The 17,265-nt window shown below is 39.7% G+C and overlaps 1 protein-coding gene across 10 annotated transcripts in view; it reads left to right on the top strand.

Moving 5' to 3' along the window:
- Positions 1-1,144: 1,144 nt before the first annotated feature.
- The window catches only part of SLC35A3 (solute carrier family 35 member A3), a 42,013-nt gene continuing 25,892 nt past the window's right edge, over positions 1,145-17,265 (top strand). For all 10 annotated transcript variants that reach the window (XR_012669692.1, XR_012669690.1, XR_012669687.1 and 7 more), the window contains exon 1: positions 1,145-1,417. The gene's annotated coding sequence lies outside the window, so the exon portion shown is untranslated. The remainder of the gene's footprint in view (positions 1,418-17,265) is intronic.

Below are 17,265 nucleotides of genomic sequence, written 5' to 3'. Positions count from 1 at the left end.
ATTAAAAGGTGGAACCAAACCAAACAGGTTTGCCAAACTTGGCATATTTGTGAGGCCAGACTGGTTTTTCCTGTCCAGCATGGAATTTCAGTTCAGTAGTTCAATTTTTTTTTTAAAAAAAGCAAAAACTATTTCACTCTTAGTTACACATTTTTGCATATTACACATTTACAAAGTCTGGGATTTTTTTTTTCTATGCAAAAGAGCTTGTTACTAACTGTGCCTTCAATGCTAAACCTTATTTCCTTGAATTACAATGTTGAGCATGTGTAAGCACCATGTATGTCACACTTTACACATGGACAAGTGAATCATTGGATATTATTATGATGTTAAATGCTTACTGCTGTGAAAAGCATACAACAAACTATCGTTCCTATGAATTGGAGGCTTCCATCCAAACAGAGGGACAACACACAATGGACAGAGAGAGGAAGGTTCTTCCTTAGCATGTATTTTTTCTTTTTCACTTTAACATACTGGGGCACTGCCAAGTCACTACGTTTACAAAGTTCTTATTCAGGGGTGCAAGTAACACTCAACACTTACTGGTATGGGGCGGGCTCCTCCACCCAGCCCACCTAGGGCTCCAGTGGCGATTTAAAGCACTTTAAGCAGGGTCCTTTGGCAGGGATCTGGCAGGGCCGCCAACAGGGGGTGCAAAAGGGGCAGCTACTGGTGGCTACTTTTTACCGGTACGCCGTCGGGGCCTGTACTGGGTTACTTTCACCCCCTAATCGTATTACAGCATGGGTTACATTTTCTCTCCTCCTCGCTGACTTTCCATCACTCTCCCAGGCCATGACCTCCCCTCCCTGGCTCGGAGTATTGTTCCCCTGCGCTCTGACTCACAGGGCTTGGCACAGACGTGTGCTTGGCCTGCCCCCTCTTCTCTTAGTACCTGTGGGGGGAGGCAGATTGTATCACCAGAATCACGCTGTCTCTGCCCCAACACCTGTACGAGTGCTGGGGACTGACCTCGCAGCCCGTTAACCCCCATCACCCCGAGCTAGACACCGACAGGCCCCTGTGCCCCACACGTACACACACCGCACCTAGCCCTGGCTCCTGTTTTTGACGCTGCCCTAAACCGACTCCTCCCGCAGCAACGGGCTGGCCGAGCCGGGGCGGGGCAGCCCAGCCCCTTCCTGCGGCGCACGAGGCGAGCCGGGGCCGAGCGGGCTCAGACCGAGCCGAGAGCGGAGCCAGCGACGCCGCACGCCGGGTCCTGGGAACGGAGCAAGTGGGGCAGCGGCTGCAGCCGGGGCCTTTGTGGAGCTGGACCGACCGGCACCGGGGCACCCGGAAGCGCGCGCACAGCGCCGGGCGGGCGGCTGCAGCGAGCGGAGCGCCGGGGGCACCCCGAGCCGGCGGCGAGGGGCTGGCAGGGAGCGGGGCCGTGCTCCCAGCGCGGGAGGTGAGACGCTTCCTGGGTTCGGGGCGGGGCCTCAGCTCGGTCAGGGCCGGTACCGGGTAGCCACGGGACCGAGCGGCCGGGCATGGGGTAGCCCGGGAAAGGGGCTATATGGGGGCAGGGTACACGTTAGGGTGGCCCAGGGGAGGAGAGGGGGGAGATATATGGGGGGGCAGGATATAGGATGGGGGTAGCCCCGGGGGAGGAGAGGGGATATGGGGGGGCAGGATATAGGATGGGGGTAGCCCCGGGGGAGGAGAGGGGATATACGGGGGGCAGGATATAGGATGGGGGTAGCCCCGGGGGAGGAGAGGGGATATACGGGGGGCAGGATATAGGATGGAGGTAGCCCTGGGGGAGGAGAGGGGATATACGGGGGGCAGGGCACGGGATTGGGTTCGTCCCCAGGGGGGAAGAGAGGGGCTGTATGGGGGAGCAGGGCACGGAATTGGGGTAGCCCTGGGGGAGGAGGGTGGGCTGTATGGGGGGCAGGACACAGGATTGGGGTAGCCCCTGCGGGGGGAGAGGAGGGATTTATAGGGGGAGGGGGTGACGTGTGTGAGTGGAGGGTAGGTTATGATATTGGAGTAGCCCGGGGTAGAGGATAAATGATGGTTTGAGGAACAGGGAGTTGTGTGAAATAGTCAGGGAGAGGATGATGTGAGACCAGGAAGCAAAAAAACATGGACAGCAGATGTTTCTCAGTTCTGGACGATGAAATCCCAGTTGTCACTCACCTGTCTTGGATAGTTTCTCTGATTCACACCAATATAAAATACACATCCTTCCAAGTAGCACATAAATTAAACCACATTTAACACAGCACTAGGTATATTTTATAAGAAATATGTTGTAACATTGGAACTTTGTATGGGGCTTTTGAGATCAAAATTTTTACAATCTATATCAAACAAACAGAAAATGAAGACAACAAAGGACACAGTAGGCCAAGAGTAAACAAAGATACTGAGAATTGGATCATATTTTGAATGAAGCTTATAATCTATATTTTTAATTGAGAATGTGGCAGATCAGGGTATATAGTATGGGAAGGGAGGTCACTTGTGGAAAGCGAGGGGAAAGCAGTGACTTTTGAGGAAGAATTTGGAGGAGACAGAGCATTTGGTACAATGAAAGAAGGATGTCATTTTGAGCAATGTGGAACACACATACAACAGACCATTCAAAAATTAAGCTTCCACAACAATGCCAATTCATCTGCATTGTACAGAGGTATAATTTTATTTGTAATTACTGTTTTTTGCTAATAAGCACCTGTGGGTTTGACTTCATTGCAACAGTTAGCTCAAGTGAGAGTGGCCACTCTGTGAAACAACACTACACAGAATTGTTCTATTAGCAGTTATTCGTTGTGCTAAACCAGTCCGTAGCTTCATCCCCATTACTAGCTCAGTTAGCAGCAGCACTTATGATTCAGCCCATAACCTTGCAAGCTAGCCTGAGTTTAAAGCACTACTTAATTCAAATTGGAGGTTTTTGTGTGTGGACAGGAGTTGGGATGGGGGCAGTACTTGAGTTATACTTGGGACTAACACTGTAGTGAAGACAAGCCCTATGTATGTATTTATATTTGAGGTGGGGCCTGAACCAAAACCCAGAACTGAAGACCCCTCAAGTTTGGGGGAAATTTATATTAGGATCTGAATTTTGCAGCTGAGGCCTGTCTCTACAGTGATATATACAATGAATAGTACAGTGTATGCACTGTTTTTTAAAAAAAAAAAAAAAAAAAGAGGGAGAGAAAAATTTGATACCATATGCCTTACTGCCTATGTGGCAGACAGGGTTTGGTTTGATAACTGTTATATCAATATAAAACTTTTGCACCAGGATGCGTGTACAGTAACTCTGAATCTTATAAACACTATTGATATTAGATTCAACTCAACGACTTCCTCAATTTCCTACGTAAAGGAACACTGAATGTTTACAGGTTCAATATTTGATCTTGCTTACTTGTCGTCTAACTTGTGAGATCTTATTTCTGGGTTCTACATTTGTGTGTAAGAAGTGAGGTAGAGAAGGAGCTGCAGATTTAACCTCAGGTAACTTTAAATATGTCATGCAATACTTGAGGTTCTCAATTTCCAGTTCTTGCTGCACCCCAACCCTCTGCCCCAGCCCTGAGCTCCCTCCCACACTCTGAATCCCTCGGCTCCAGTATCCCCCACCACATTAATTTTGTTATGTGCACGAATATGAAGGTGATATGCCACACATCACTTCCACACATCACCTCCATATTGGTGCACATAAAATTAATTCCATACATGTGTGGGGAAAAATTAGAGAGAACACTGGTCCCCACGCTGCTAGGTTTTCTACAAATACTTAGGAAGAGACAGCTGTTGCCCCAAAGAAGTTACAGTAGTATTTGAAACTATGCACAGGCAAGTGAGGATATCTTTGGACTCCTTGTCAGACATCAGTGATGTTGGAGTCTTGCACTTCGATGTGCCAGCATGTCAGTGACATACCCTCCCTATTCTTGAAGGGGCCCTAACTCTTAGCCACAGAAGACTATCTAATTGAAGCAAAGTTGAGAGGGAATTTTTAGCAAATAAGTTTTCTTGTGTAAGTATCCTGTGAAGAATTTTTTAAAAATGCATTTTCTGACAGTCATAGCAGCATGTTTGTAAAAGGGGGAAATATAGTATTGTGCTCTGGGAGTTCGGTAGCTGTGCTGGAACAAGATGGAATCATCATGTTTTTTGTACTGGATGTGTTTTATATTCCCATCATGAAAATATTCAGTTGCAAGTTGTTGTTTTTTTTAAACTCCTTAACTGGATAGAAAAAGTAGAAAAGCTGCCCTTAGGAAAGCTCCTATTGAAAACAGAGCTTTGTTGAATGAGCAGGTTGTTCAGATTCTACAAGTGGAGAGAAACTTTGCTAGAGCATTTTTTTATTTAATGTGAAAACATTGCTGAAGAAAGTAAGTACCAAGAGAAATACACAGCTTGTTTTACGGTATTGTCTATAAAGCGCCTTACAAAGAGAATGAGTCACAAACAGAAGACCAAAAGAAAGTGACTGAGGTGAGATTTGAAATGATAAAATGATTTAATGGCTTGGATGGAAGAAGTTCCAGCTGTATGAAGATGTACAGTTGAAAGTGTGCCTGACAACTGTGGAGAGTTAATGGGAGGGGACAAAGAGGAAACCAATGTTAAAAGTGTGGTTTGAGAGTGGAGCAAGTCTGTGGAGAGTTTTTAAAACAAGAAGCATAGTAATTGGGATTAGTCCAAGTGAAATTATTTACAAAACCATTGTGACTTTGCACATATAGTACAGAGACTACATATGGGAAAAAATGTCATTTTTCTGACTTTTTACTATTTAGCAAAGTTTGTAACATTTAGGAAGTGTTAGTGAATATCTACATTTCAGCACATAAACTAGTTCAACAATACTTTTTGGTAGACTTTTAGTTATTAAGAATTTCTGTGCATTCTAATTGCCATCTGTGTACTGCTTCTCACTCACAGAATATTTTACTACCTTAGATATACTTTAGAGGTGTCGATTAATCACAATTAACTCACGCGATTAACTAAAAAAAATCAACTGCTATTAAAAAAATTAATTACGATTAATTGTGCTGTTAAACAATAGAATACCAATTGAAATTTATTAAAATATTTTGCATGTTTTTCTACATTTTCAAATATATTGATTTCTATTACAACACAGAATACAAAGTGTACAGTGCTAACTTTATATTATTTTTGATTACAAATATTTGCACTGTAAAAATGATAAACAAAAGAAATAGTATTTTTCAGTTCACCTTATACAATTACTGTAGTGCAGTCTCTATTGTGAAAGTGTAATTTACAAATGTAGATTTTTGTTATTGTACATAACTGCACTCAAAAACAGAACAGTGTAAAACTTTAGAGCCTACAAGTCCACTCAGTCCTACTTCTTGTTCAGCCAGTCGCTAAGACAAACAAGTTTGTTTACATTTATGGGAAATACTGCTGCCCTTTTTTTATTTACAATGTCACCTGAAAGTCAGAACAGGTGTTCGCATGGCACTTTTGTAGCCGGCATTGCAAGGTATTTAAGTTCCAGATATGTTAAACATTCGTGTGCCCCTTCATGCTTCAGCTACCATTCCGGAGGACAGGCTTTCAAGCTGATGATGTTCATTAAAAAAATAGTGTGTTAATTAAATTTGTGACTGAACTCTTTGGGGGAGAATTGTGTGCCCCCCTGCTCTGTTTTACTTGCATTCTGCCATATATTTCATGTTATAGCAGTCTCTGATGATGACCCAGCATGTGTTGTTTGATTTACGTACACTGTCACTGCAGATTTGACAAAATGTAAAGAAGGTACGAATGTGAGATTTCTAAAAATAGCTACAGCACTCAACCCAAGGTTTAAGAATCTGAAGTGCCTTCCAAAATCTGAGAGGAATGAGGTGTGGAGCATGCTTTCAGAAGTCTTAAATGAGCAACACTCAGATGTGGAAACTACAGAACCTAAACCACCAAAAAAGAAAATCAACCTTCTGCTGTTGTCATCTGACTCAGATGATGGAAAATGAACATGCATCGGTCCGCTCTGCTTTGGATCGTTATTGAGCAGAATCCGTCATCAGCATGGATGCATATCCTCTGGAATGGTAATTGAAGCATGAAGGGATATATGAATCTTTAGCGCATCTGGCACGTAAATATCTTGCGACACTGGTTCTCACTTTCAGGTGATATTGTAAACAAGAAGTGGGCAGAATTGTCTCCTGCAAATGTAACCAAACTTGTTTGTCTGAGCAATTGGTTGAAGTAGGACTGAGTGGACTTGTAGGCTCTAAAGTTTTACATTGTTTGATTTTTGAATGTAGTTATTTTTTTGTACATAATTCGACATTTGTAAATTCAACTTTCATGATAAATAGATTGCACTACAGTACTTAGGTGAATTGAAAATACTGTTTTGTTTTTTTCAGTGCAAATTTGTAATCAACAATAAATATCATGTGAGCACTGTACACTTTGTAGTCTGTGTTTGTATTCAAAATCAATATATTTGAAAATGTAGAAAACATCCAAAAGTATTTAAATAAATGGTATTCTATTATTCTTTAACAGTGCAATTAATCGTGATTAATTTTTTTTAATTGCTTGACAGCCCTAATATACTTTATTGAACCTGTAGATCTTGTGCAGAATGACTTACTGATACACTCAGCTACTGAAAAAGATTTAAGGAATAGAACCATCATACGAAAAATTTTAGTTTTGTTATTTTAAATAGCCTGTATTCATGTTATCTAATATGGGTGGAAGAGAAAAGCGTCAGAGTTGGACTGCGGTTTAGGAAGAAAGAGAAGGCACATATAACATTGTACAGAGAAATAACATTTGAAAATGTGTGCTTCAAATTGCATGTACCAGAAGCTTCATATTCTGTGCATTGCATCAGTTTTTAGTAGAATTCAGATAAGCTGAGTGGAATCAAACCTTTCTTGTTCGTTTTCCCTTCCTTGTTTGCCAAAGTCTTGCTAATAACATTTCTCTCTGTAGTATATTTGTCAACGTGGCATTAACAACTCAGTTCATTTCCCTCTTTTGTCTTCCATTTTCAGGAAATGCAAACACAGGTGGTATGCACAAACCTGTTTAACTTGAAAAAATTTATGAACTCTTTCACCTTATTTATTACCTCTTTTTAATATCTTGTGGTGGGGTGCAGAACTTGAACTATAGTTAAGCTTACCCTCTGCATTTACTCAGGTCCTGAATCTGCAGTTCTCTACAGTCTCACTTTTTGCAGAAATGCAGGTGTCTTGATTAAATGTTTTCGTGTTTTGATTTTTTTTTTCTGTGCAAAAAGACATTGATAGTCAAATGTACTAACATTCCATTGGAGCAGAACGTCCTGTCAGTCAATGTTTATGTTCTAAAAAAGTCTCAACCCTGAAAATGTCAAATGAATTTCGTTTTTAGCCATCCTGAGTGCAGCTTATGTTAGCAGATAATTGTCACTGTGAAGGCTGAAAATGTAACAATAAGAACAATTTGACACTGTTTTATTTTAAAATTTAACTTTCAGTAAAACAAAAAAGAAAAATAGATAAGATAGTAACAAAAGATGATTTTCTTGCCAAACATAATTATGAATCTGTACAAAGTAGTTTAAACATTTACTCCAGCTCTCTGTTACGGCACATGAAACAATGTTACAACAAACTTTGTGTTTACTCTCTATGTTGTTGTTTATGATCTACAGCCACAGACTAAGACCCTAATCTTGCAAGCTGTTACTGGTGGGCGAAAACCTGTAGCTGCATGGAGTCCCAGGGTCTGTGTTGCAGGATTAGAGTCTAAAATGGAAACAAATATGCCTTCACTATTCTTTTTTTAAATGTTTCTGGTTCAATCAATACTGGAGCATTTTGAGGATGCATCAGTGTTTGCCAACGTTAAGTGCACCCTTATGTGTAGGCAGAATTTTATGAAGATGTCACCAGCATGCTTTAGTTCTACAACTGTAATACTTCCAGATTGAATCAGAGAGGTGCTGACCTCCTGCAGTTCACATTGCCTAAGTCCCTATGGACTTGCTCCTCAAAGGTACAGTGTGCCTGCAATTCCTGATGAGGCCTTTGGGAGCTGTAGACTCTAAAATTGTGAATTAATTATTTTTAAATCCCAGGGCCCGACAGAAAATAACAGTTAAAAGAATTTGCAAGTGGATGATATCTAATAATAAAAGTAAGGAAATAATGAGGTATTATAGGAAGAATAGAGCAATAATATTCATAATCATTGTAGGGCTGCTTTTGAGTATTGTATTAGTCATAACTGAGAACAAGACACTCAGATTTTTCTCAACTTGTAGTGAGAATAGTCTGACTTTTACAAATGCTTAATATCAGAATGTGAAAATCACAGTTGCATTGGAATTTGTAACAAATTCATTATTTAAATTTACTTATATAATGTTTTTGGGACTCGAACACAAAATATACTTACTGCTACTAAACCTACATGCTCTGTTTTCAAGTTTTTCACAACTACCATAGAAGTTTTGTGTCTTCGTAATCTTTCTACATCTAATTTAATGTTTCTGATTTCAGTAAGACTGTGACATTTTGTTAATTGGCTGAGAAAATATGAATCAATAGTAGTAGTATGATGATTAGTGTTGGTAGCTCAGTTATTTGGCAGGAAACTTCATAGTAAATCAGTTAGTTTTATTTAGTTTTATTATAGTCATTTAACTGACCCCTTTCTGCTTCCCACGACTCGTTAGCTAGCATGAGTGGTTACTTGTATTGTACTTTGCCTGTTCCTCTGTGTAGTATAGAATCATAGAACTGAAAGGGACCTCGAGAGGTCGTCTAGTCCAGTCCCCTGCTCTCAAGGCAGGACTAAGTATTGTCTAGACCATCTCTGACCGGTGTTTGTTCACCTTCTCTTAAAAATCCCCAGTGATGGAGATTCTGCAACCTCCCTAGGCAATTTATTCCAGTGCTTAACCACTCTGACAGTTAGGAACTTTTTCCTACGGTCCAACCTAAACCGCCCTTGCTGCAATTTAAGCCCATTGCTTCTTGTCCTATTCTCACAGGTTAAGAAGAACAATTTTCCTCCCTCCTCCTTGTAACAACCTCTTATGTACTTGAAAATTGTTATCATGTCCTCTCCCAGTCTTCTCTTCTCCAGACTAAACAAACCCAATTTTTTCAGTCTTCCCTCATAGGTCATGTTTTCTAGACCTTTAATCATTTTTTTTGTTGTTCTCTGGTCTTTCTTCAGTTTGTCCACATCTGTCCTGAAATGTGGCGCCCAGAACTGGACCCAATACTCCAGTTGAGGCCTAATCAGCACGGAGTAGAGTGGAAGTATTATTTCTCATGTCTTGCTTACAATACTCCTGATAATACATCCCAGAATGATGGTTGCTGCTGCTGCTTCTTTTTTTTTTTTTTTCCCAACAGTGTTACACTGTTGACTCATATTAAGCTTGTGATCCACTATGACCCCCAGATTGCTTTCCGCAGTACTCCTTCCTAGGCAGTAATTTCCCATTTTGTATGTGTGCAGCTGATTGTTCCTTCCTAAGTGGAGTACTTTGCATTTGTCCTTATTGAATTTCATCCTATGTACTGAGACCATTTCTCCTGTTTGTCCAGATCATTTTGAATTTTAATCCTGTTCCCCAAAGTACTTGCAATCCCTCCCAGCTTGGTATTGTCCACAAACTTTATAAGTGTACTCTCTCTGCCATTATCTAAAACATTGATGAAGATATTGAATAGAACCGGACACAGAACCGATCCCTGCGGGAACCCATTCATTATGCCCTTTCAGCATGACTGCAAACCACTGATAACTACTCTCTGGGAACAATTTTCCAACCAGTTATGCACCCACCTTATAGTAGCTCCATCTAGGTTGTATTTCCCTAGTTTGTTTATGAGAAGGTCATGCAAGACAGTATCAAAAGCCTTACTAAAGTCAAGATATACCACTTCTACCGCTTCCCCCAATCCACAAGGCTTGTTACCCTGTCAGAGAAAGCTATCAGGTTGGTTTGACACGATTTGTTCTTGACAAATCCATGCTGACTGTTACTTATCACCTCACTATCTTCTAGGTGTTTGCAAATTGATTTCTTAATTGTTTGCTCCATTATCTTTCTGGGTACAGAAGTTAAGCTGACTGGTCTGTAATTCCCCGGGTTGTCCTTATTTCCTTTTTTATAAATGGGCGCTATATTTGCCCTTTTCCAGTCTTTTGGAATGTCTCCTGTCTGCCATGACTTTTCAAAGATAATTGCTAATGGCTCAGATATCTCCTCAGTCAGTAATTTTTGTCTTGTTCTTTCCCTATTTTAGACTCTGATCCTACCTCATTTTCACTGGCATTCACTATGTTAGACGTCCAATCGCCACCAACCTTTTTGGTGAAAAGAGAAACAAGGAAGTAATTAAGCACCTCTGTCATTTCCACATTTTCTGTTATTGTCTTTCCCCCCCTCACTGAGTAATGGACCTACTCTGTCCTTGGTCTTGCTCTTGCTTCTAATGTATTTGTAGAATGTTTTCTTGTTACCCTTTATGTCCCTAGCTAGTTTGATCTTATTTTGTGCCTTGGCCTTTCTAGTTTTGTCCCTGCATACTTGTGTTATTTGTTTATATTCATCCTTTGTAATTTGACCGAGTTTCCACTTTTTGTAGGACTCTCTTTTTTTTTTGAGTTTTAGATCATTGAAGATCTCCTAGTTAAGCCAAGGTGGTCTCTTGCCAACTTCCTATCTTTCCTACGCAGTGGGATAGCTTGCTCTTGTGCCAACTATCTTCAATTGTTTTTCCCCTTTGGCTTGCTTCCCATGGGATTTTACCTACCAACTTCTTGAGTTTGCTAAAGTCTGCCTTCTTGAAATTCATTGTCTTTATGATGCTGTTCTCCCTCCTACCATTCCTTGATCACTCCCTCTACCATTTCATGATCACTATCACCCAAATTGCCTTCCACTTTCAAAATCTCAACCAGTTCCTCCCAATTTGTCAAAATCATCTAGAACAGCCTCTCCCCTCATAGCTTTCTCCACATTCTGAAATAAAAAATTGTCTCCAATACATTCCAAGAACTTGTTGAATAATCTGTGCCCTGCTGTGTTATTTCCCCAACAGATGTCTGGGTAGTTGAAGTCCCCCATCACCACCAAGCCCTGTGCTTTGGATGATTTTGTTAGTTGCTTAAAAAAAGCCTCATCCACCTCTTCTTCCTGGTTTGGTGGTCTATAGTAGACCCCTACCATGACATCACCCTTGTTTTTACCCCTTTTATCCTTACCCAGAGACTTTCAACAAGTCTATCTCTTATTTCTATCTCAACCTCAGTCCAAGTGTATACATTTTTAATATATAAGGCAACACCTCCTCCCTTTTTTCCCTGCCTGTCCTTCCTAAGCAAGCTGTATCCAGCCATGCGTATAATGTTGTCATGTATATAATGTCACAATGCTTTCTCTTTTACCTTTTCATTTGGGCACTCCTTGTTTCAGTATTCTCTTCTTGCACTCACCACTTCTCTTTTTAATATTCCTGAAACAGTGTTTCTCAGATTGTAAAGCTGGCCTTTCTGGAGAAATTGTGTGTAGATGAGCTGTAGTAGGTGTGGGAAGAGGAATACAACAATTCAACTTGAACTATTCAAATCTAATGGAGGATATTGAATCATTTTGGATAATCTTAGTCTGCGGAAGAGAAGAATGAGGGGGGATTTGATAGCTGCTTTCAACTACCTGAAAGAGGGTTCCAAAGAGAATGGATCTAGACTGTTCTCAGTGGTAGCAGATGACAGAACAAGGAGTAATGGTTTCAAATTGCAGTGGGGGAGGTTTAGGTTGGATATTAGGAAAAACTTTTCCACTAGGAGGGTGGTGTAACACTGGAATGCGTTACCTAGGGAGGTGGTGGAATCTCCTTCCTTAGATATTTTTGAGGTCAGGCTTGACAAAGCCCTGGCTGGGATGATTTAATTGGGGATTGGTCCTGCTTTGAGCAGGGGGTTGGCCTAGATGACCTCCTGAGGTCCCTTCCAACCCTGATATTCTATGATTCTATGAATCGGAACACTGTCAGTGTGACTGATAGACACAGGAGCAAGGAGCCCAGAGTCAGATGACTGAAATTTGGATTATCGTGGTCAATTGCTGTGGTTTTTGTTTAGTTCTTGCCAAAAATAGAACGCAGTATTATTTTGTAGGGACCCCTCCATATATGATTTCTCTGTCTGTAGAGGCCAAATTGAAAATGACCTATCAAAAAAGGATCAGCCTGTCTCCATTCACATCATTGAGATACATTTCCCAAAACAATTTATCTTCTAATTTTTCCCTACAGAATACTTGTGTAACAATAAAAAACAGGTTTGCAGCGGGAGAGGGCTCACAACTTTTTCAGCGTTTCAGAAAGAAATGCTGTGACAGGTAGCAGAGCTGAACGCAGAGTATTGGCCTTCCTGATAGACAGTGGGCCAAATGTTCATTCCTGTGGAAAGTGTAAGTAAATAAGCTTTGTTCTGGGGGTTTTCTGTGAGGATTAGAGTAGGACAGAACCTTATTCCTTCCTAAGTTGTATATCACCAATGGAAGTGCTCACATTGCTACTGCAGCAACTGCCACAGCCTTTACACTCTCCTTCCAGGTGAAGTTGGCAAGTCATGGAATTGGTGTGGATGCCCCAGCTTTCAAAATCCCTTGAGTGGTATGGTATGAGGAGTCACCACATAGCATTGTTCTGTGGCACGCAGTGGGGGCTAAGTTCTCCTGTGCAGCATCTTTGCAGCTGGGACTTGCACTCAGTGGAACAGTGCTGGTTTTGCTGCTCTTGGAGCTTTCTGCAGATCTTCTAAAGGAATTGACCGTTAGTGAGCAAACAATGTATAGCTCACCAAAACTAGATAGAGTACATATAAAACACTTGATGAGGCCATACTACTTGGACATGAAGCTGCTGCTCAGTCCCTCCTTCCTAAAGGATGTTGGGGACCTTTTGAAGGGCCACTTCTGGGAAATTCTGTGGAGGATTCCAGCCTCCTGATGCTCCTGCAAAGGGAGCTGGGGGTTGCGGGGCTACTGAGACCAGTGCAGTATATGGCAAAGAAAGAAAGGTATGATTTTAACACTTGTTGATATCCTAGTGTAGATAATGTATTTTGTAGTTTTAGCATGTTAGTTGGTTGAGGTAAACCCTGGCAGGAGCCTGGTTTCCAACAACCAGCTAATGTATTAAAACTGCAAATTGCCTTGTGTATGCTAGGATGTTTACACAGGGTTAAAAACACACTTTTTTTCTCGTGAAGACAAAGTACCTATGCCAACAAATTCCTAGCTTTGATTAGCCCTTCCCTCTGACTTAGGTGCTGCTGGCAGCCACTGCTACTTTGCAAGACATTAAAGTGCTGAGCACTCTGGCTCCAGCTTAGCAACTCACCTAAGCAGCATATGCTTGACTCCAAGCATGTGAGTAGTCCCACTGAAGCCAATGAAACAATTCAGATGCTCAAAGTTCAGTACCTGTTTATGTGTTTCAGTGGATCCAAGTCCTAAGTTTGCACTAATTTGTATAAGCTGATACGTTATCCTTCTGGAAAAGAATGAGGAAAGACGCAAAGCTAATACACTTACTGGGAAGTTGCAAAGTTAAATGGGTGGGTGATTTATTGGAATGTGTAAGTTCAGTTGTTACACAATTCCTGGCATGTGACTTATCTGATATATAGCACCAGCCCTACACCCTAGAATTCAGTGTGATTATTGTGTACAAGCCTGTGTTGCTGAACACTGATGAGGCCACTTTTCATGGAATCTATTCTGAATTCAACTCTTAACTCAGAGAACAATCTTTTCTCTACATCACTGACCATACTTAGTTTATTTTGCGTCATTTGTAAAACTCTGTGGCTTCTTCAGGGAATATGAAATACAAATATGACGTTCTACTGCTACTACCTTTTTGAGGCACTTTATCCTGTTTAAAAATCTGCTTGGAAGTGGGGGAGAGAATTGGTTGAAAAAAATAACCCAAGAATTTGAGATCAATTTTAAGGAGGCAAGCTTAAATAAGTAATGTCACCGTCTTAAAATTTCTGTGTTCCTAATCATGGCAGTTAATGAAAGAAGATTGTACTCCAAAACAACATTTCTGTATGTATTTTTCACATTTGTCTAGTGTATGTTTTGTTTTGTTTTAATGGAAAAGCTTTTGTGATGGTATTTGTGATGCTGAATATTAATTTGACAATCATCATGGCTAAACCATTAGTGCTATTTTTAAATTACTTAATAAAATGATGTGTTTCAATAAATGGAAATGTGCAGTATTTTCTGATACTATAACCCATTTTAAAGATCATCTCAGAGCGCTGTTCAAAACTCCATCTGTAGGGATGACCTATATTTCAATATTCCATTGCTAGTTCACAGAATACAGAAGTTCATGATCAAAGGATTCTGCAAAGGTCTTTATTCTAATTTATATGTATTTATTTCAGAGGAATTTGGTTCAGAAGCATTTTAATTGTGAGTTTTAAGAGTGTATTTTAGGAGAAACACATATTCTCTTTAACCATCTAATGGTGATTGTGTAACCAGATCCCCAACACTCCTTGTTAAAAGAAAGGGTGGGCACGGTAGAAGGTAGGAGGAATTTTTTGATGTGAATGAAAATTGGCAAAGTTCTCATATTAATATGCAAGATCACCTTCAACCAAAAAAAGAAGAAGAAAATATGGTGGCTTGGAATTCAGACAATGTAATATGAAATTAATTTCATACAGTACTACTGGGTTTCAGCCCTAAAATCTGCTGGCTTCAGAAGCAATCTAATACAACGTGGACACGCTGTAATCTCACACCTATGAAAATAAAACCGGGCAATATTCGGTCTCTTCTATACTGGGAAAATTAGCTCCTCTGTTTCACCATCAGTGTAGCTTCACTATCCCAGCAAGTGAAGGCTGTAGTGTAGACAGGACTCAAGTGTTTGTCTACTGCATAGCCTCCACCATTGCTACCACAGGTGGAAAGTTATCCAAGTTTTCTTTGTGTAGACAGCCTAAGAATAATGTGCTTATCTCACAAACTCAAATACTGCCTTCTACACCATTCCAGGTGTCAAAAACTCCAAGTGCAGAAATCTTCAGCTTTACCTTAACATCTTCTCTAAAATAATACATCTCCAATGCATTGAAGATATAAAAACGTTGGAGTAGCATAAAACTGATAATTTAATATCAAATTATGTAAATAAATGATATTGTAGTAACTATCATTCATTTTCATATTTAGTTAAATAACTCAGTTTTTGCATTTATCTAAAACTGCTAAAAATCTTCAGTCTGCTGTACCTGATTGCCACAGCGTTAAGGTCAGACTTGCTGCAAAGTACATAGGGTCTTTATATTGCTCAATTCTGGTTAATGATCAACCAGATAATTTTCAACACCAGTAGTTCTGTATTACCTCTTACTTCAAAAGTTTTTCTACTTGATTTATTCCAGTTCCAATGGGCTTTTACAAAAATGTATGCAGCCAGATACAACATGCTGCAAATAATCTTACTGCCCAGAGAACAGAAATGCAGTTAATCGCCGTCTGTGGCTGAATGGTTACAAATCTTGTGAAATTTATGTTGTTTCCTTAAGTACCCACAGTTTATAGCCACTTTACATACTTACCTGGAAAAAAACCTAAACTCTGAGACACCATATCTATATAAGACAGAATTATATTAATAATACAGCTGTCCAGATCTGGGAAAGAATAAGTGCAGTTTTATAAAATATATTTTGACACAAAACTGCAGTAATTTTAAAATAGCTTTAATTTCAGGTGCAAATTTTCAAAGGTACTTACATATTTTCTACATGTTCAGCTTTACACACGAGCCTGATACTTGTAAGTCAAGATTTCTATATCACCTGTGTGTGCATGTACACCTCTCCACCTTGTGCATGCATTGGGCATTGCATATATCAAGCACAGAAACTTAAAAATGTGGATCACGATGTCTTGTCTTGAATTTTACTCTTTGTTTATTCTACTTGGAGTAAATGTATGCTCATGGACTTCCCTTTTTACCTTTTTTAAAAGTATTATGATTTTGGTTCAATATGCACATAGTGAATGCTGTAAATGGTACATTTTCCATGGAATGTAAAGTTTATGTGTCTTCTGTATGAGTCTGTTTGTATGGTAAGCATTCATAACTAATAACTGGGAGTAGAAGAAAATGAGGTAACTATAATGTACTTAATACCAGTGATACTGTTCTGGATTTCCTTGTTAACCTGAAACATTTTGCTAGCTCTCCTAAAACAGCTCTCCTAATCATCTCTCTTGCCTTCTGTACTAAGTGCTGCTTAGCTCAGATCTGATCAATACAGTGCTTAAAGTGATGGTAGTAACCAGAGGCCTATCTATTTTAGGATTCCTGATGTTGATTCAGCTTCACTGGTGTAATCAGTATTCGCTTCAGTGTATTTTCATACTGTAGGCAGGGCATTTAGGCTTTGCCACTTGCTGATGTATTTGCGGAAGTGGGTTTTTGTTCTTTTCATCTTACTGATATGATGTAATTGAAATTACACCTGTAGTTTCAGTGTTAGCCTTTCTCGGGGCTACATCATTTGACATTGTTTGACAGACAGATAAATTTTCAGTACAAAGATTAGGTTCATCAACTTCACTGATGATAACTGGAGTTACTGTAAATGTAGTTAGTAACTATTGTACTGTGAAACATGTTAAGCATGTGCATAAGTGTTGGCAGGTTTAGGGCCTTTCTCAACATTTCAGATGTTTCTAAAGTAGAAATTTGAGGGACTATCTTACTCTAATTGGTAAATTAGAAGATAATATATAGAAATGTATAGTGGGAGAACCTGCATTAATAGCTATCATAAAGATGTCTGTGACATTTTTCATTACCCAGAGCAAATATAAAGAATATTTCATTTTAATACAATAATCAGCATATTGTTTCTGCCATCACTGCAATGTTTGTTGTTGAATCTATATTCTTCTTATCTATAATAGTGTATTATGAAAAGCATTTAAGGTTTTTAGGCTTTTATATCCCTTTTTATTAACATTGTCAAATTAATTTATTTGTTTCAATAGATCTTTGAATGTGCAAGGAACTGTTTTATTCATGACCGCCATGTTACCATGTTACTATACTAAACTTTATTAAGTGGAATATTTACTTTTCATAATCTTTTAAGTATCAAAGTCCTATTTAAACATGTTTATTCCACCCTTGACTGTAATGAAGTATTGCATAGTAATAATAAAAACTGAGT

Source organism: Caretta caretta, chromosome 8 (assembly GCF_965140235.1).
Source record: "Caretta caretta isolate rCarCar2 chromosome 8, rCarCar1.hap1, whole genome shotgun sequence".
NCBI classification, from domain to species: domain Eukaryota; kingdom Metazoa; phylum Chordata; order Testudines; family Cheloniidae; genus Caretta; species Caretta caretta.
This window is presented reverse-complemented; position numbering and strand designations above follow the sequence as displayed.